The sequence below is a fragment of the Somniosus microcephalus genome, chromosome 13 (assembly GCF_052327205.1).
Source record: "Somniosus microcephalus isolate GS21.2 chromosome 13, FLI_Smic_1.0, whole genome shotgun sequence".
NCBI classification, from domain to species: domain Eukaryota; kingdom Metazoa; phylum Chordata; class Chondrichthyes; order Squaliformes; family Somniosidae; genus Somniosus; species Somniosus microcephalus.
Window position 1 is genome coordinate 138,773,126 of NC_140999.1, and position 21,362 is coordinate 138,794,487.

At 47.0% G+C, this 21,362-nt stretch overlaps 1 protein-coding gene across 1 annotated transcript in view; it reads right to left on the reverse strand.

The window, feature by feature from the left end:
* The window catches only part of bcas1 (brain enriched myelin associated protein 1), a 250,541-nt gene extending 240,774 nt beyond the window's left edge, over positions 1-9,767 (reverse strand). The window contains exon 1 of the mRNA XM_086005294.1: positions 9,749-9,767. The gene's annotated coding sequence lies outside the window, so the exon portion shown is untranslated. The remainder of the gene's footprint in view (positions 1-9,748) is intronic.
* Positions 9,768-21,362: the final 11,595 nt, after the last annotated feature.

Sequence of the window (21,362 nt, forward strand, 5' to 3'; positions counted from 1 at the left end):
CGGTGAAGGGATGGCCAGCATATGGCGACTCACTGTTGCCAGCATTCTCGACAAGGAGAGAACAGCTGTCAGTGTGCCGGGGGACCTTGATGTGTGGATCCCGAGTGGTAATTCCACCCAAGTTAAGGGATAGAGTGCTCAATGAGCTTCATGAGGGTCATCTGGGAGGGGTAAAAATGAAAAGCCTAGCCAGGGCTTATGTGTGGTGGCCGGGAATCGATAAACAAATCGAGGACCTGACCAAGAGCTGCTCAGGATGCCAGAGAGTCCAAAATGCACCACCACAGGCCCCTCTACACCCATGGGAGTGGCCCTCATCTCCATGGCAACGGGTGCATAATGATTTTGCTTGTCCATTCATGGACTCAATGTTTTTAATAGCCGTGGATGCGCACTCGAAATGGCCTGAGGTCATCAAAATGTCCTCCACCACCACGGAGAAAACTATTGCAGTTCTACGGACCATTTTTGCCAGGAATGGCTTGCCAGAACAGATTTGCTCCGACAACGGACCACAGTTTGTGTCCAAAGAGTTCCGGAGGTTCTTGAAAAAGAATGGGGTAAGGCATTACACATCCGCCCCGTATCATCCAGCCACAAATGGATTTGCTGAGAGGTTCATACAAACCTTTAAGAAGGCAATAAAGGCTATGTACAATGACAACATTCCACTGCAGCACAAGGTGGACAATTTCCTGTTCGCCTACCGGAATGCGACACATGCAGTCACCAACCAGGCCCCAGCCATGATGTTCTTTAACCGAAGGTTCAGATCTCGCCTGGATTTGCTCAGACCAAACGTACAAAGAGATGTTGAGAGTAAGCAATTCCAGCACATCCATGAGAAGCCAACAAGGAGCTTCAATGTAGGGTAACCAGTCTTGGCCCGCGACTACCGAACAGAAAAATGGCAGCCAGGAACGATCTGCACACGGCAGGGCCCACTAATGTACACAGTGGACGTTGGGGAGAGCATCGTGAGATCCATGCTGACCAGATCCTAGAGTCACAGGAGCAAGTCAACCCCATGCCTCGCCCATACGTACCTGGTGATGAACCCGACGTACAGGTTGCATCTACCCCAGAAACAGTAGCATCGGAAGCTGATGAACCAACCGACGACAGGGGGCCAGAATTGCCTCCGCACCAAGAGCAAGACACTCGGGAAAGGCACTATCCAGAAAGGATCAGGAAGCCTCCCCAAAGACTGAATATATAAATAGACTATTTTCAGCTAATGTTGCATGTTAAAAGTGTTAATTGTAATTAGTTTGATATTTAATTGTTAAATGAGTGTTATGGTACTGTTAATCTAAAAGGGGAGGAATTGTAATGTATATACCTTTAAGGGAGGAACTACTTTTTACAGCTCATGTATACTGTAGTACCGGCCGTGACCACACCTGTATATAGCACTGAGTAGTAATCTGTACAGGCAGTTCCACTGTGAACCACGTTGAGTAAACGCCTGTTGTACCGTTTCTCCTGCAGTCTGTGTCTTATTATACCCAGACACAACAATAAGCATTTTATTTTTAATTATTTATTCTAAAGTACTATAGAAACATTCATGAGATTAATTCCATTACATTGGGCCGTATTTTCCGATCGGAGGCTTCCCGCGTGCGGAGGCCTCCGATCTGGAAAAAATCTACGCACTTACCCAAGGGCTCCCGAGGTGCGTATAGTTCCGAAGCTGGGCCTCTCGAACTCCAAGAGCACAGGGCCCACGTATCCCAGGGGCGCAGGCAGTTCGCAAGCATCCCTGGGATCACGTGGGCCATGGGGAGCCAATCAAAGAAGGGAATCTCCCTTCATACACTTGACAGATAGACCTATCAAATATATGAATGGAGATCACCCCAAAAACACTTCAAAACATTAAATAAATTTTAAAAACATCACATTTAGAAATTAGTCCCATAGGGATCGAAATATCCGGGCCATTATATTACACTGACTACTAGCACCATCTATGGATATATTTAATTACTACCAAATTAGTTGAAATTAAATAAATTAAATATTTTAAACAAATTAAATTTTTTGAAAAAAATAATTAAAGTTTTTTACAGGGCTAAAAATAAAATTACCTTTTTAAAAGTATTTTTAAATGATAAATGACTGAAAAAGAATTTTTGGGACTTTTTAAAACTCTTATCCTGGTAAAAGCAGGCCTTACACCTGCTTTTACCAGGCGTAAGATTTCTAAGGGTTTTCTGCAGGCGGAGGGGCTCCAGAAAGTGGAACTATCCGCCCACAGAGGCCCTTCTCCAGGGCAGGTGTCCAATCTGTCAAGAGCATTCTTGACAGATCGGAAATGCCGGTTTTCAGCGCCTGAAACCGGCATTTCCGATGTCCCTACGGGTGTGTACACAGCTCGTACCCACCCGTAGGGATCGGAATATCTGGGCCATTATATTATATTATACTGACTACTAGCGCCATCTATGGATATATTTAATTACTACCAGTCTTTTTCAGAGTAAACAGTTTACTGCAGTAATTTGTATGATATAATAATATTCTTATTCTAATATAAATAGGTGACATATTGAATACAATATACATACAAGTTGACCTGATGGTACAATTCTTGTATAAATATCATTCAATGCGACGTTAGGTTTTCTGATTATACAATAATGGTTTCACTATATCTATTTTAAAATATTTTGTGGAAATTTAGATACTGTACAGACTTTCAGAGGTGAAGTGGTACCAGTGGCTTTCAGTAGTGTGACTAAGCTAAGCAAGAGCAGTTCCTGAAGTTGCTTTAATCTGCATGAAAAATGAAACCACAATTTGAGAATGGTAATTCTGCCAGTAGCTTAGCAGAGGCATAGGTAAAAGAGCATCAACTGTAAACTATTGATATATCCCAACTATCTGCTGTACAAATGCTGAATTTAAACTGTTAATCCAATATTATCTGGAAATTGCAGCAAGCATAGTTCATTGGACTATGTGGCACTGCTACACTTGATTGCGTTCCGCCCAGCCCCTGCGATGATTCTCCTCTCACCCCTGCACAATCAGATTGCATGTGATTCTATCCTTGATCCCCTTTTCTTTCTCATCTTGGCAACATAATCCACACAGGCATGTTTCCATTTTGATAGCATGTAGCTCTACCTCTCTACCAGCACCTTTGACTACCTGTCCAACAGGAAGTTGTAGCTGAGATGAACATTCTCTAACTTAACATCAGCAAGAACAAAGCCATCTCCTGTTCATTTCCCTCCAAAAGCTCTGCATCTTAATCCCTGATTCCATCCTCTGACCTGGCTGCTCACTCATGCTGAATCCAAATATGCGCTGCCTTAGTGTTCTGTTTAACAGCAAAATGAGCTTCAAATCCCACAATCTAGTCACCACCAAGATCACCTCCATAATATTCCTCACCTCGGCCCTACCTTGCCACCACTGCTGCTGAAACCCTCATCTGTTATCAACTACAAGTTCGACTACTCGAATGCACTTTTCTCTGGCCTTCCGATTTCCATCCTACATAAACTACAGTTTTTATCTACAGCGTTATCAACTACAAGCTCGACTATTCAAAGAATGAAAGAAAGAATTACATAGAATTACATTGGGGCAGATTCTGCTCCCATTATAATGGTGAGGCTAATCGCATTTGCCTTTATTTATGCGCAAAAGATAGAGGCCTAGAAATTCAGTTGCGTTCGCCAGCCGTTAGCGCCATAAGAGGAGTAGATCTCGAGCGCTAGGCACTTAGCGCCCGGGCGCAGACCGATCTGCGCCTACGCCCAACTTCAGTTGACATTTAGCGCCGGCGCAAAGTGTTTGCGCGCGCTCAGCTGCGCGCGCAGCTTATGATGTCATTTCGTCGTGCAACGCCGTTTGTGCGCCCCAAACCGGAACTTCAGTGGCGCCCGCCCAATGTGGGCGTGGCGCTGTTAAGAACTGTGAAGTGGAACGCAGCAGAGGCCCTGCGGGCCTCGGGGAGCGCTAATTAAAGTGCACTTAGACTGAACTATAAAGGCCAGCCATTTTGCTGCAATGACTTTAGTGCTACGGATTTCTGGACAGAGACCAAGGAAGAGACCTTACTGATTTGGGCCAACATAGGAGAGGTATTTTTGGCTTCTGGCCAGAGCTTGGAAATTTGACTCATTGTGATTTCACTGTTTGCAAGTATATTATGGGGGCTGCGTGGGGTTCCAACCCTCAGTTCCAGCATTATGTGCGAAGGGCTCGCAGACGCTGTGTGAGAGGGGCAGCCATGCCTAGACGCAGAGGGGCCATCAGGCGTCGGCAACGTAGGCCTTACCCACTCAGGGAATACCGCCAGCAGGTGTCCTATCTCACCATGACTGCCGCGCATTGTGTTAAGAGGCTGCGCTTCAGAAGGGAGGTGGTTGCAGAGATCTGCCAGCTGCTTCACAGAGATCTGCGTCCACAGCTGATGTGCAGGACGTCTCTGTCGGTGGAAGTGAAGGTCACGGTGGCTCTGAACTTTTTGCAAGCGGCTCCTTCCAAGCCGCTGCTGGGGACATAGCGAACATCTCCCAGTTCGCCGTGCATCGCTGCATCCGGCAGGTCACCGATGCCCTTTTCGCAAGGAGACACCAATTCATCTCCTTCCCCATGACCCTAGAGAGGCAGGAGCAGCGTGCAGTCGGATTTGCGAGGATCGCCGACTTCCCCATGGTGCAGGGCGCCATTGACTGCACGCATGTGGCTATGCGGGCACCTATCGACAATGCCGAGGATTACCGCAACCGGAAGGGCTACCATTCCCTCAATGTACAGCTGGTGTGTGACCACAGGCAGCGCATCCTAGCTGTCAATGCCCGCTTTCCAGGCAGCAGCCACGATGCATTTATCCTGCGCCAGACTACCGTGGCTGACATGTTCCAGGCACAGCCTCCCCCAAGAGGATGGCTTATCGGGGACAAAGGCTATCCTTTGTGTACATGGCTCATGACCCCGCTCCGCGCGCTCAGGACCCCTGCTGAGGAGGCATACAACGAAAGCCATCAAGCCACAAGGAACATCATAGAGCAAACGATTGGCGTCCTCAAGCAACGGTTCCACTGCCTGGATCGTTCCGGCGGATCTCTACAGTATTCGCCGGATAGAGTCTCCCAGTTCGTCGTCGTTTGCTGCATGCTGCACAACCTGGCTATCCGCAGGACTCAGGCACTGCCACCTGACGTTGGACCACCACCTCAGGAGGACGAGCAGGAGGACCATGAGGAGGAGGAGGAGGAGGAGGAGGAGGAGTACCAGCCCAGGAGGGAGCCACAAGGTCCAAGGGCCGTCCGTCGGCGGCTTATTGAACGACACTTCTAGGCCCCCTGTCAGGGAATGGCTTGTGGCAATGAAGGCACATGAATGCAGGCGCTCCGCAAGCCCTCAGCCGGTTAACGCAACAACCACTTGAAACATCACACATGGACAAGCTGAATAAATAAAAAGCTTTATTGAACAAACTCAGGGCCCTTCCCACATGAAACCCAAAAACAGACAAGACCCCCAAAAAACAGTCAAAAACATATCTCACTCCCACAACCTGGGGAGGAATAACAAAACTTGTCCATCCAAATGGCCTTCATCCTCGGCCTTACCAAGACAAACCCCCCCCATACAGAACACAAACACCCCCATATAAAAAAACATTTGGCAACACACTCTACTTTGTGCGCCGAGAGGGCGAGTCCTTGTCCAGGCTTTTCCGGCCCCTGGCCGACCTGCTGCTCCGCCTCAACCTGGGCCCTGTGGGTGTTGCAAGGCTGGGGGAAAGGCTCCTGAGGGGCACAATGCGTGACGGCAGATGCCCTTGGGGGTCGGCCTAGACGAGCTCCGGCCCTGGAGGGGCCGGCTGCTGACTGCTGCAGCTGTGGCGGGGCAGCATCAGTCTCTCCAGCAGCTCGTCGCAGCTTTGCTGGGGGAGTGGCAGTGGCGGCTGCAGCAATGGGGGCAAGCTGGCTGATGCCAGGTGCTCGCTGGTCGCCAGAGACACTGGCAGTTGGCCGGGCTGGCACTGCAGCAAGCGCAGCAATCTGGTGAAGGCCAGAACGCTGTGCTGCAGCAGCGCGGCGGGTGCCCTGGCGATGCGTGCGTGACACAGCGAGTGTGGCAGCAGTGAGTGCCCGTACTGCCCTGGTCTGTGCCCGCATCAGACCAGCCAGTGACTGCACGGCACCACTCGTCAACTCTCCACTCGCTGCCTGTGCTGCCCTGAATTCGGACCGACTCGCGTCCTGTGATGCCCTGAATTCTGCCCGACTCGCGTCCTGTGATGCCCCGAATTGTTCGAGACCCCTGGCCTGTGCTGCCGCGAGTTGTTCGAAACCCCTGGCCTGTGAGGCCCCGAAATCGGCCACACTATGAGCCAGGGACTCAATGGCCTCAGGCAACCGTGCCACAACCCCCATGAACTCGGTGTGGCGACGATCCGAGTCCGCGGACATTTGATCAAGGAGGCGCACCTCCTGGGCGAGGACCGTCTCCGGACTGGAGGCCGGACTCCCCCTCTGGGGAGAAGGCCGCCGAGCTGTCCGACCCTTCCCTCGTGGCTGGACGACACTGGGCCCAGCAACTGCACTCCCCTGCAACACTTCCCCCCTCTGGGGAGAAGGCAGCCGTGCTGCCCGACCCTTCCCGCGTGGCTGGACGCCACTGGGCACAGGAGCTACACCCCCCTGCAACACTTCCCCCTGGCTCTCCTCCAGGCAAGACCTCTCCCCTCCATTGCCATCCCCTGGCGCGGATGAGGGTTCCCCCGATGTGCCGCCTTCCTCTTGCTCCTCGTCGTCCTCCTCTTCCGAGGGACTGACACTCGCAGCTTCAGGGACCTCCTCCTCACCAGCTGAAAGCAGGAAGGCACAAGAGTAGCTTTAGAGTGAGGACAGGGCATCAGTGAGGGAGGCATGAGTGGTGGCATTATGCGCATTGGTCAGACAGTGGCAAAGGATGTAGATCTGAAGCGCAAGGGGAACGAGAGAGGTCCAAACGGTCATGTCCTTACCATTGGGGCCCAGCACAGGGTCGGCATCTCCAATTGCAACGGGGCCAATCACCCGGGCACCCATGAGTCAACCCACGTGCTCCTCCAGGTCACTGAGCTCCTGGAACTGGGCACGGCCTCCCCCGGTGACAGTCCGGCTCTTCAGATTCTCGGCCAGCTTGGCCTGCAAGAGAAAGGACGGCTTCTAAGTACAGTGTGGTGCCCTGTTGTTGTGTGCACTGCCTCCCATGGTGGAATAGCTTGGCCAGTGTGGTGCCCTGTTGTTGTGTGCACTGCCTCCCATGGTCGAATAGCTTGGCCAGTGTGTAAAGTGCAGAAAGTGCTATTGATGTTCATGCCAGTGCCATAGCTGCTGGAGGAGGGCTGGCCATTAGGCCTTTGAGGTCCCTTTGCCCATAATGTGAGGTGCACATGCAAGGATGAGGAGGACACTGGAAAGGGTACTCACCCTGACCAACCGAATGAGGTCGTTAAACTTTTTCCGGCATTGGTCACCAGTCCTGGGGACATCGCTGTTGGCTGTGACCCTCTGGCCGATTTCCCTCCAGGCTCTCCTGTACAGCCTCTTGGGAGCCTTCTTGCCACTGTCCGGGAACAAGATATCTCTTCTCTTCTCCAAAGCCCTAACCAGCACCTTCAAATCATGGGCAGAGAAGCGCTGCGCTCGCTCACGGGCCCTCTGCATCCTTGCTGGTGCTATTTCTCTCCAGCAGCAGTGTTTAGGCCTAGCGGGAGGGCTGCAGTATCCAGGGCATGGCAGCAGACCAAGTCGACCCTTCCCCCTTTAAGAGCTGGCCGGCGCCAGGGTGTCTGCTGTCAATCAAAACATGACCGCACCTGCGCTGCGCCCGGCCTCGGCGGTATCAGTCTGCACTGCCGGCTTAGCACCTAAAGATAGGGGTGCAACGCCAGTTTTAGCGCTCGAGCAAACTCCTTGGCCAAAGCTACTGAATATCGGCGAAGTGGCCTCCACTTTCCGGCGGGCGCAAACTTTAGCGCCCGCCCGACTTTACCGCCCCAAAAGTGGCTATACTGAATTTCTAGGCCACAGTAACTTCAGGCGAGGGCAAATGTATGGTTAAACTCAAATATCCAAAAGTTGCTGTCCGAGTTGCTCCGCTCTACTGTTAGCTTCACGAAAACAGCATCTCGCTGTCTGACTCACCCTTGAAATGGATTGAATGGCGTGAAGTTGCTGTATTTGATATGAACTAATTCGCCATAGAAAGTTAAGTCAAGTCTTTACATGTCTAAGTACCATTTTAACAATATGATCAATGTTAATTACTGCAAATCATCCTCTCTGTCACTGAAAATCAACTATTACAAGTGTGGAGACTGATTCCTTCAAGTTTTAATTGTTGTTGGAGATTTTAAAAATGTCACATTTTAAATTAAAATTTTTGTTTACTTTTCCTTTCTGTCTTTTTTTCTGTCTCTTAATTCAATCTTTCTTTCCCTCTCTTTATTTTTCTTTCTATACCTGACTTGACATTGAATTCGACCAACTCTAATTTACACTTCTTTCTTAGTCCATGAGCTGTTTATTTCACAATCCTTCAATCTGATTGGTTAAGGAGCGACACAGTTGGTTTTCCTTGTTCACTCCGGTCCCTGATGCTCTGTTTCCCTCACTGCGACATTATTCAGCAACTTTCAACGCAAAAGATTTAAAAACCTAAACATGCGAGGGCAAGTCTAACTCATGGCAGATGCTGTTAGATGCCCTGCTACAGCAAAATGTGGTCTTAAAATCTACAACACAGAAATAGGCCATTTGGCTCAACTGGTCTAGCCAGCATTTATGCTCCACACAAGCCTCATCCCACCCCTCTTCATCTAACCCTATCAGCATATATATCTATTCCTTTCTCCCTCAAGTACTTATCTAGCTTCCCCTTAAATACATCTTTGCTTTTCACCTCAACTTCTCCTTGTGGTAGTGAGTTCCACATTCTAACCACTCTTTGGGTAAAGAAGTTTCTCCTGAATGTCCTATTGGATTTATGGTGACTATCTTATATTTATGGCCCCTAGTTTTGGTCTCTCCACAAATATAAACATCTTGTCTACGTCTACCCGATCAATCACTTTTGTAATTTTAAAGACCTCTGTAAGAAAGAAAGAATTGAATTTGCATTTATGTTGGGCCTTTCGTGACCTCAGCACATCCCAAGGGCTTCACAGCCAATTAAGTATGTTTTGAAGTGCAGTCACTGTTGTCATGTAGGGAACCATAGCGGACAGTAAGGACCCACAAACAGCAATGAGATAGAAGACCAGATAATCTGTCTTAGTGATGTTGGTGGAGGAATATACATTGGCCAGAGCACCAGGAGAACTCTCCTGCCCTTCTTCGAATAATACCACGGGATCTTTTATGTCCACCTTGGAGGGCAAACGGGGCCTTAGTTTAACATCTCATCTGAAAGACTGCACCTCTGACACTGCAGGACTCCCACAGTACTGCACTGAAGTACTCCAGATAATTGTTCAAATGCTTATTTTAAACTGTTCAGTGTTTTAACCCACTTCCAAAAGCTAACAATATTCCCTTTGTGTTCTTTATCCCTTATTCCTCTTCTCAATAATATTCAGTGATTATTGGTTGTCACAATTCTGAATATGGGAAGGTGAAAAAGACAAGCTCATGCTCCATGACGTGCAATTCAGTGTTTAAATTATTAAAGCATTTGTAAACAGTTATATTGCTTTATGCATGACATAATTTAAATGGAATCTACTCACTGCCTTTGTCTGCAGTGATGTAAAAATGAATCTTCATCTGTCAGCTATCCACAAATAAAACTGCGTTCTTGTTCACAACATCGAAAGTTGTTATTTGCTTTGCTTCAAATTGACACAATAATGTCTGAAGGTTGATTCTATTTACAGTTGTCCTGTGAAACCATCCAACTGTTAAATAAAAATGTATTTGTTATTTTCACTGAGACAAGGAAATAAAATCAACACAAATATTAAAATAGTTCCAGCAGGTATATGTGTGCAGCACAGTTATGTAAAATGAATTTACGCAGGTCTCTCACCAATTCTCTCAATCAACTTTTCCCAGCGCTCCCCTTACCCCCCACCCCCACCCCCAATACTGCACCCCACCCCACCTTTTCTGAAGCTATGACTCCTGCTGAGGTATGATTGCAAGGGCATTGGGCACTCACTGGTACCTTGACATTATCCATTATCGGTCAATATTCATGTGTGAGTGAGTTATTGTTGGCAAGCTATTCGACTGTTCACTTTGTAAACAGTTATATTGCTTTATGCATGATATAATTTAAATGGAATCTACTCACTGCCTTTGTCTGCAGTGATGTAAAAATGAATCTTCATCTGTCAGCTATCCACAAATAAAATTCGTCCCCTTTCAGTGTATGTTTAATACACGTTAAATACATTATCTGTTTTTTTCAAGGAGCTTTAATATGTTAATGTAATATCTTAGTTATAAGTTCAAAATGATGAGTGTATATAATGTATACCAAATAAACACAAAATAAACAAAGCTTTGGTCTACTCCTGTTAACAGTATCTCAACAATTTCAAACAAGATCAAGTTTCATTCTTACTGAATTTAAGTACTGCTGTTCTTTTAGAAATAGACATAATACAAAAGAAATATCTGTACAGACCTGATGAGCATCCCCTCAAAGAAGTTCTAATGAAACTCACTAACAGAGTCAAGTACTTTTGCAGTGACTCCGTGCTTGCTCGTAGCTTTCTACTGGTGTACACTGATAACTCTAACCTTCATGGCTAGCATCACTTTTGTGGACACTATGGATACAATTCAGTTGTCCAACCTGATTGGTTGGTTGGAATCCACTTGATTTTGCCCCTAATATATTGTGTCTCTAAAAATGTGGAGCAGATGTTCAAATATTGGCTGGTACAAAGTGTCTTTCAAGCAAACAAATAAAATTTAACATACGAGAACATTTTAAAATTGCAAGTATAAATAAAGGTACACAATGTGCAAGGCCAGATGTCCACATAATTTCAAATGACTGATAAATTCCCTGAGTTAATCTCAATAAACACTGACCAGTAATACTTATAATATTTAGACAAATGTATTGCTTTGCCATTTACTTTAGCCTAAAAATACAATATCACAAACTGACAACAGAAGTAAATATCTCAGTTAAATATTATTTCGTTATTTATACAATCAATATACAGAATTGATAGTTGGCATGTAGTTAGTAAGTAGTTACACCCATTAAATTACAAACCTCCCTTCCTCTATCCTGCGGTCACAGATATCCCTAATGTGCCAAGCTATGTTTTTCACTGAAGCAATTGTACTGCACAATAAAGGTCTGTTTGAAAGAAAAGCAAATAGCTGCCCAGTTCATTGTCATAGTCACAGCTGAGGGCCAATGCACCAATCACAGGCCTTGACATTTGGCCATGCAGCTCTTGTTTTTCAGGCGCTAAATGGCTTCCTAACCTTCTAATGTGGCGGGCAAGAAGCACACGCGCATTTCCAATGGAAGTGCACCGTACTCCATTTCAATAGGTTGGGCCTCAATCCGGAGAGCTGCTCCGGGACACATCTTCTCTTTGAGTGCAAAAGGGATATTCTTCTGAGGTTGACGCTAGTCATGTTCTTGGGACAGTGTGGAGGGATCTTCATTCTCCATCCAACAGTGAAACATATGACTTTCAGGCAAAATGGAACGTATTCCAGCTCTCAGCATTAACGCCCCACATCTTGATGAGCATAACATGTACACGCACACACAAAAGCAAATAAAGAAAAGGGGTGTTCCTTAACTTGTAATATTGTCAATAGAATTTTACCACCAACAATCTGGCAATTATTGTGTCAGCCATGACTCAGTGGTAGCAATCTCTCCTCTTAGTCAAACGGTTGTGGGTTCAAGTCCCACTCCAGAGACTTGAGCAGAAAATCTAGGCTGACGCTGCAGTGCGGTACTGAGGGAGTGCTGCATATTCAGAGGTGCCATCTTTCAGATGAGACATTAAACCGAGGCCCCATCTGCCCTCTCAGGTGGACACGCAGACTATAAGTCCCTATTCACCCCTCCCACCCCACAGAATGGCCTTGATATAGGAACCGAATCAATAGTCCCTCACCTACAATTCCAACTGATTTGGAGAGATGCAGGATGCTAGCTGAACTTCAATAAAAATATTAGACCCACCCTTTAAATGTAAAAGCAAGCAGCTCTTCTAAATTATGCCTGCCTCCAGTCAATAATTTTCTTTCATTGGAAAAACATACAACATAGTACAGAATGTTCGTTTTTTACTCTTTCTGCCTGCAGCTGTAGTTATATTTAATGCATTTCAGCAGAAATGCATTAGAGTCACTTCTGTGTAATATTATCACTGGGAGCAATGTAAATTTTGAGGTTGTTACAATGAGGGACTATTGTTTTCACTAAGATCATTTTGTCCCACTGCATATTGTCAATTTTCTATTATGACTGGCGGTACTATTTTAATTTTGGAGGTTACTTCACTGTTACTAGTGTATTTCTTTACAAGGTAAAATATCTTGTTGAGCAATGGCATATTATTTCTCAAATTACCAACAGGCAGGATAACAATAGGCTTAATTCTTTTACGTATAATCAGTCACTGGGGGTAATTCTAACTTTTAACGATGGTGTGAAATGGACAATATCAGATCGACCGCCCATTACACATCCACCTGATTTATCTTTTCATTAAAGTCTATAAAAAGGAAAACCAGGAGGGTGCATAATTAGTGGTTAATCCGCTATTGCCCATTTTATACCACCACCGATAGGTAAAATTACTCCCATGAATTACTGTGCTGTTAGCCACTACTGCAGCAAAAATTGTCCAAAGGCAGAATGACAACATTACCTAAAACTGAAACATTGGCCCTGAAATTAGGACCGGGAGCTTGCCGCGCGTGCAAGCCCCCGATGTGCACTCACCCTGCGCGCCGACATCTGAAGCCCGGGCCTTCTTGCATTTCCTGTCACTGGCCCGGTTCAGATGTCGGCGCGATGTGCTTACCTGATCCAGCGGCGTAGTTAGTGCGATGTGCCGGCTGGGATCAGGTGAGCACTGTGCAGCCAATCAGGGGAGGGGAAACTCATTCATGAGTTTGACAGAAAGAGCTGTCAAACTCATGAAAACTCCTGGCCCCAAAACGCTACTTAAACCTGAAAGAAAATTAAAAAAAACATTGCACTACTTAAATGAACAATAAAGAACTCTGAAAAACTATTTTAAACAATAATTTTAAAATTTGAAAAAAAATTTTTTTTTTTTAATCAGGGCTAAAACTAAACTTACCTTACTGTAAATTATTTAAAAATAACAAACCTGTGGAAAAAATTTTTCTCAATTGTACTAAAAGCCCACTTACCTGAAAAACTAAGTACTTACGTATGGTTTTTTAATGCGTAAAGACCGGAGGCCTTTACACATGCGCAACTCTGAAAAAAAAAAGGAATTTCACTGCGCATGCGCTGCCTGTGCAGTCGCGCGCATTCTGCCTCTTAACCCCTTGGGTCAGAGGACAGGAAATACCGGTTTTCAGCGCATGCGCTGTGCATGCTGAAAACCAGCAATTCCTCCGGGCACACGCGTGAGTACCCCGTCCGTACTCACGCGTTGTGCCTGGAATTACTGGGCTAATATACAATGAGCACCATAGTATGCTTTAAGAACCAAGGATGGGTTCACTCATATAAATGGTGGGGCATGTTTGTCGACAGCAGTATTTCTTGATTTAGATGTGTTTTTCACATCCAAGATTGACATGGCCTGCTCTTCAAAATCTAAGGGTTTCATTGGCTGGAAACCTGGTTTTACGTGTGTGTGAATTTATTGTTCATCAAGATGAGGAATGCTGGAAAATGGAACACTTTCCACTTTAGGTATTCACTGTCAGCATCAATCACCCCTAGATCAGGTAAAGCATATTTAGATTCCTCTACTATGCCTGAACAATGTGTTTTCGCCTCAATCTCAGCAGAATATCCTCTACTGCACGAGTTCAGTTCAGCTAAATAGCTGTCCTTTAGCCTCTCTAAGTGACATTGCCAATTTAGTTTAGATCAAACAAAACTGCCCATAACCATAAAAAAAAATTGCCCCCATTTCTAAATTGGATGCTAGGAGTAAAGAGGCAGAAAAAGAAATTTAGGTTAAAAATTTTAAACTTAAAAAAAAAATAGGGGAAATTAAGAATATAATTATAATAGATAAAATAGAATAAAATATAGGTTAGAGAAAATGTTAAAAGAGAAAACAGGAAGAAATGAAGAACCACAGGTAAAAGTATATTTTTATAGAACATTTATTTGGGAAATTTAATTTAATATTTTAGGATTATTATAGCAATAAAGATATGCCTGATGTTTGAGTAGCTAATTGCTGTAATAATAATGTTTATATTTCAGCATCATACTGCATGAACTGAAAACAAATAAAATTAGTTGGGCCAGAGCATTTCCCTCAACCTACTGGAAGTCTAAGGGTTAAGTGATGGAGAATGATTTCATAACTGTGATTTAATTTCTGTGGCTCGACAAGTTAATATTTCACTCTTCAAGTTTTTATGCCATTTTGCTTATATCACTGTCTGATAATCACTCCAGGCACCTGTTATTCTTGATATAATAACATACTGCATATATTTCAGCTCTACTGATGGCCAAGTGGAAAAGACACCGTCCATTGTTGCTCTTAGTCATACAGGCCAGAGGATTCCAGGTCTCGATGTGTGTTCAGTTAGCTGATCTCAGACCAAAGTTCCCGATCCTGATTAATATTCAGTGATCCCTGCTAGCAGGTAAGAGCATGAGTTGCCTCAACTGAGGTATGTTTCAGTGTCAAATTGACTGCCAACATTTACTGTCTAAACTTACATATGAAGAATGGCCATTTGTCGGCTCCTGTGCAACTGGATGCACAAAGTCCTTCCATAGATATATGCAGGTGACACCAGCTCTACCACTCCACTAGTTACCCCGCAACCTCCTCCATTCTTTTGGATTGACTCTCCTACATGAAATCGTCGGTGAGTCACAACCTCCCCCAAATGAAGATTGGGAAAACCGATACCATCATTTTCGGCCCTGCCACAACCTCTACGGTCTTTCCACTGACTCTCCCCTCCCCAGCTATTTACTCAGGCTGAACTCGACCATGTAAAACCACAATATTCTGCTCAACCCTGAGTTGAGCTTCAAACCCCATATCCTATTTATTACCAAGATTTCTTATTTCCACCTCCACAACTTTGCCGATCTTCACACCTACCACACAGCCTGTCCACCACCGAAACCTTTACCCATGCTTTTGTGACCTCTCTAATGTCCTCTCACTGGCCTCCCATTGTCCATACATTCTAACTGATCCACAACACTATTGCCCATATCCTGTACCACACTAAGTCCGACTCACCCATCACCCCCATTCCCGCTGACCTTCACTGGCTCCCAGTTCACCAACACATTACATTTAAAATCCTCATCCTGGTCTTCAAATTACTTATATCATCCCCCAAACCTATCTCTGCAACATCCTCCAGCCATTTATCTCCTCTCATACCTTCAGTACTCTAACTATGGCCTTGTGTGAATTCCTCTCATCTTGCTTCAGCCACCATTAGGGGGGGTCTCCATTTCATCTATATTACAGTGCCAGTTAGTTCAATGGGGGAGAAATTCGGTATCGCCCATTTTGAGGCGCGAATATCGGCCGGGCGCAAAGTTTAGCGCCCGGCGCAAATTATCGCTGCCAGCTGCAAAATTCGCCTCTATCGCCCCTGGAGGTGATTGGAGCACTAAATCAGGTGCTACACAACTCTCTTAAGGTGCTAAGCCCGAGGTGCGAGGCGCTACCTCAGAGGGCGGGTGCAGCGCAGGTGCTGTCAGTTAGCAATTGAACACAGACACACTGGCGCCGGTCAGTTCTTAAAGGGGAGGGTCGATCTTGCTCTGCAGCCACACCCTGCTCACTGGAGCCTTGAATCTTAGCCTGGACAGACCTGTGGCGAAATCTTCCAGCCAGGGACTATGGAGAGGGCCAGAGAGCGAGCACAGCGCTTCAGCGAGCGTGCCTTGGAGGCTCTGGTTGGCGCGGTGGAGCGCAGAAGATCTCTACTGTACCCAGAGAGTGACAGGAGGCCTTTGCCAAGCGAATACAGAAAAGTGTGGAGGGAGGTGGCTCACAGAGTGACCTAAAGCAGCATGGTACCTAGGACCCCTGTGTAATGCAGGAAAAAGTTCAACAACCTCACTCGGGTCGTCAGGGTGAGTGCCTTTTTTCAAAACCTCCTCATCCCTCCATCTCCACCTCACTTTATGGCCAGAGGGTCTTGAAAGCCCCAATGCCCAGCACTCATCCAACACCTATGGCCCTTTCATGAAACACACACGCACATTCCACACTTTGCATACAGTAAGGGCTATTCAACCATGGGAGGCATTTCAGGCAAGATCAAGGCTGCATACAGTAAGGGCTATTCAACCATGGGAGGCATTTGAAGCAAGATCATGGCTGCATACAGTAAGGGCTATTGAACCATGGGAGGCATTTCAGGCAAGATCACCGCTGCATACAGTAAGGGCTATTCAACTATGGGAGGCATTTCAGGCAAGATCATGGCTGCATATTTGCTCAGACGCCGTCCTTTTTCTTGCAGGCCAAGCTGGCTCATAATAGGAGACAGCAGCAACGGACCGGTGGAGGGTGGCCTCACCTTCAAGCCCTCAGCGATCTTGAGCAGCGCGTCCACAGGATTGTGGCAAGCCAGATGCTTGGTCCCGTCGCCACTGGAGACGCCGACCCCGTTCTGGACACCAATGGTAAGGTCATCACCTTTTTGTCCTCTCTCCTTCCACTTGTTCCTTATAACAGCAGCCTTTGACACTTTCAATCCAAATCAGTACATCGCTGCACTCATGTCTCCCTTGCTGCCACCCTGTCCTCACGCTAAAGCCACTCTTGTACCTCCCTGTTTTCAGATGGTGATTCACCAGGTGAGGAGACGGACCCTCAAGCTGGCATTGGGAGTGAAGCTGAAGGCGAGGAGGAAGAGGAAGCCGGGCCATCAGTGCAACCCTCTGCCGAGGCAGCCCATGCCCATACTGGGAACATGCCTTCCCTGGAGGGGAGCGGGGGGGAATGGTCTGATGAGGGTGAAGCTCCAGGACCCAGCGGGCTGCAGCAACGCGAGGGGATTAGGGAAGCTCGGGGGCCTTCTCCCCGGACGGAGAGTATGGCCTCGAGTCCTGCTGGACTGAACGCAGACGAGGAGCGGGTCCTCACTGAAATGAGCGCCCAGGTGGAGCAAAGACACACTGAGCTCATGGCTGCAGTGGCAAGGATGCCCGAATCCATTGAATCACTGGCAAGGAGTGTGGAGCACTTCGCTGTAGCACAGGCGGCTGCCACGCAAATGCTAAGTGCTGCAATGCAGTCAGTGGCTGGTCTCATGCAGACGCAGATTGAGGCCACGCGAGCACTAACTGCTGCCACCCTCGCTGGATCGGGCAGATTTCCCCGGGGCTCTCACCGCGCCGCAGCAGGCCAGCAATCTGTGCTCCAGCAGATTGCTCCGCATGCTGAAGTGCTGCCCCGTGGGAGTGCCAGTGTGTCGGTCGAGCAGGGAGTTGCTGTCCTCTCTCAAGATGACAGCATTCCTGCTGCCAACACTGTCACTTCTCCACTGCAGCTGCCACCACCTGTAGGACAGACTGCTGCTGCCCATGCAGAGTTGGAGCAGTCAGCAGCCGGGCCCTCCAGGCCCAGAGCTGGTCCAGGCTGTCCCTCAAGGGCATCTGCAGTCTCAGTTTCTGACACTCAGCAGCCTTTCCCCAGCCTTGCTGCAGCCACTGGGGTCCTATTACGGAGGAGCTGCATGGTGGGAAGGGGCGAATCTCGCAAGGGAGGCAGATCACCCTCGAAGGGCAAAAAGTAGGAGGTGTGGCAAAATGTATTTCATTGTTTTTTTGAAGGCCGAGGTTCGTGGTCAAATTTTTGTTACTATTTTGCACATTGTCTCCAGGTTGTGAGAGCCAGTTATGTGAATGACGTTTTTTTTGGTGTTTCTTTCTATTACTTTGTCATGCGGAAATGAGACACAGTTTGGGAAATAAAGAAGTGTCTGTATTCAAAATGTGCATTTTGTGGTCTTTGCAATCATTGTTGCCTTGACCGGCTTATGGGTTGCGGGATGGTTTCATTCAGGTTGTTTGAATGGCAGAAGCCATTCCCTCAGAGGGGGCCTAGAAGCGACTTGCTATGAGCCTTTGACGGATGGCCCTTCCACTTTGTGCCTCCCTCCCGCCTTGGTGCTGCTGATGTTCATCCTCCTCCTCCTCCTCCTCCTCCACTGCTGGTGCTCCAATGTCTGGTGGCATTGGCTGGGTCCTGAGGATTGCCAGGTTATGCAGCATGCAGCACACAACAACGAAGTGGGAGACTCGCTCAGGCGAGTACTGCAGGGCTCCTCCAGAATGGTCCAGACAGCGGAACCGTTGCTTGAGCATGCTGATTGTGTGCTCAACAGTGTTCCTGGTAGTTTGATGGCTCTCATTGTATCGTAGCTCAGCAGGGGTGCTGGGCGAATGGAGTGGTGTCATCAGCCAGGTGCACAGAGGTAATCCCTTGTCCCTGAGAAGCCAACCTCCTGGGTGATGCGGTGCCTGGAAAAGGTCTGCCACAGAAGTCTGCTGCCTGGAAAGTGGGCATTGACAGCGAGTATCACCTGTCTGTGGTCACAGACCAACTGGACGTTTAAGGAATGGAAGCCCTTTTGGTTGCGGAAATCCTCGGCATTCTCTTGCGGCGCCCGCAAAGCCACATGGGTTCAGTCAATGGCGCCCTGCACCATGGGGAAGCCCGCTATCATCGCAAAGCCCATTGCGCGTTCTTGCTGCTTGTCCGGTGTCATGGGGAAAGAGATGTACTCTCATCTCCTTTTAAAGAGGGCATTTGTGACCTGACGGATGCAGCAATGCACCGCGAATTGGGAGATATTGGCGATGTCCCCAGTAGCGGATTGAAAGGAGCCGGTGGCATAAAAGTTGAGAGCCACTGTTATCTTCACTGCCACCGACAGAGACGTCCTGCTCCTCAGTTGAGGCTGCAGATCTGGCTGAAGCAGGTGGCAGAGCTCAGTGACCACCTCCTTGCTGACTCGCAGCCTTCGCAAACACTGCTCCTCAGACATGTTAATGTATGAGAACTGTTGGCGAAAAACCCTGGGAGGGTAAGGTCTCCTGTACCGACGCCTGTTGGCCCTCCTCTGTCTGGCCATGATTGCCACTCTCTCTGCGTCTCTGTGCCCTCTGAATGTGATGGAGAAGGACGACGTTCCCATCCATTGCAGCCCCCATAGTATCTGGGCAATCAAAGTTATGATGGTCAAAAAGCAAAGAACCTGTAAAGTTATGGTCAGAAGCCAAAACTACCTCAGACAGCATTGACTCAATGCAGAAGTCTTTCTTTCTCTCTTTGTCTCTCTCCAAATCTCTCTCTCTCTCTCAGAACGAGTGGTGCAAAAATGGCTACCACACAAAAGCCAGGAAGAGGCCCCCTTTAAATAGCACCCCCCCCAGCCCCACAGTGACTGGGAAGCGTTCCAATCAACCTGTCGTTGGTCACGCCAGGCGGAAAGGAGGGGGGGCGCCACTGAATTTCCGGTCCGGGGTGCCCCAAGGGTGTTGCACTCTTGAATGACGTCAAGATCTGCGTGCGCAGGAGATCGGGCGGTATTGTTTAGCACCGCCGCAAAATGTCCGGTCAATTTCGTGAGAGGCGCAGATATCGCTGCACCCGGGGGCTAGTTGGTTTGCGCCCCACTTAGCGCCCTCTTAAGGCGCTAACGGGTGGTGCTACCAACTGAATTTTTCCCCCAATATGTTTAAAATATGATGATTAAAACATAGCCTACATATGTAATAAGGAATTTTCCTCTTTAGTGTGTGTGTGTAAAATATCTCCTGGGTACAGCACATACAGGAAAATCTGGCGTGGAGGCCCACATGCCAAGTTAAACAGATCAGTAAAGAAGGGTGGACCTAAAACAAGGAGAGAGCCACCCAGGAACAACATTTCAAATTTTATTTGTGGGCCTCACCTCAACTAACTGTAGGAAATGGGTGCTTACAGTTTGAGTACTGCTCAGGTGCTCTATCCACACTATAAAGCGACCTCCTAATTTGCATAGAAGTCAGTGTCACAATGAGCCTAGTGTATCGTAGGTGGTTGTCTATGAACACCACAGATGATTTGAGGGTGCATGATAGCGTACTAGGCAACCCACGTGCTAAGCAGTTCTCACACTTCTCTGCCCCATATTTTGGGGAGCCGATAGCCAGTGTGCATCAACACTATTGGCGTCAAACATTGTATTATTGGTCTCAATTATACAACCAATTTTCCAGTGTCAGCTTGACCCAGTTGGTAGAACTGCTTCCTCTGAGTCACAAGCCTATGGGTTCAAGCCTCATCCCCCAACCTAAGCACAATTTCCTAACATGTTCATAACTGTAATGGTGTTGTCCTGTGAGGGAATCACATCTTGTACTTGTAACTGTTCCAGGAAAATGTAACATGGCCATTCTCTTCCCAACTTGGTTATACTGTTACTGGACCTTCTTTAAAAATGTCACGGGGAAAGTCATTAAGACAAATAATAACGACAACAAGGAAAATGCATGGAAATTAGTTCTGATATTTCCTCTTAAATTCATCCTCAAAAAATCCACATACCAATTCCTTGGCATCCAAATTTACACAATGTATGCTTTCTGTGTTATGTATTTGAATGTAATGTAAAATCACAAAAAGACATCTGCTGCTTAGTGTGCTGTAACTCCAGTAAACAAGTGTTTGAGGCACGGGGGAATACCAGGATCTAAGATAAATTAAAATGTACTTTCTTTTGTCGTTTGAAACACACCATTGCCATTTTTGTTTTGCTATCACCCCATTTATGCCTAAAAAATGGGTCAGTAACAAGACCAAAATCACATAGAGAACCTGCTGATTTATTGCTGGCTGTCTGCCCATTCTGATTTTCAGGCAGATCTTGATTTAGGCGGCCAGATCTCCTGCTGGAAACAGGCGCTGCTTAGACGATTTTAAAGTGCCTGTAATGACTGTACAACATTTTGAATTCTTACTGTTTTCTGGCAATACACTTTTTTCTTCATGGGAATTCCTTCTGGCAATTCTATTCCTTTTAGGACAAGGAGGAGAAGCAACAGCAACAGGATAAAGGAGCAAACAGAGCTGCAGCTGCACGGAGAGTGACGATGGGTTAATGTTGAAGATTTTTGAAGATGTGTGAAACAGCCTAGCATTGTGTGCATGATGA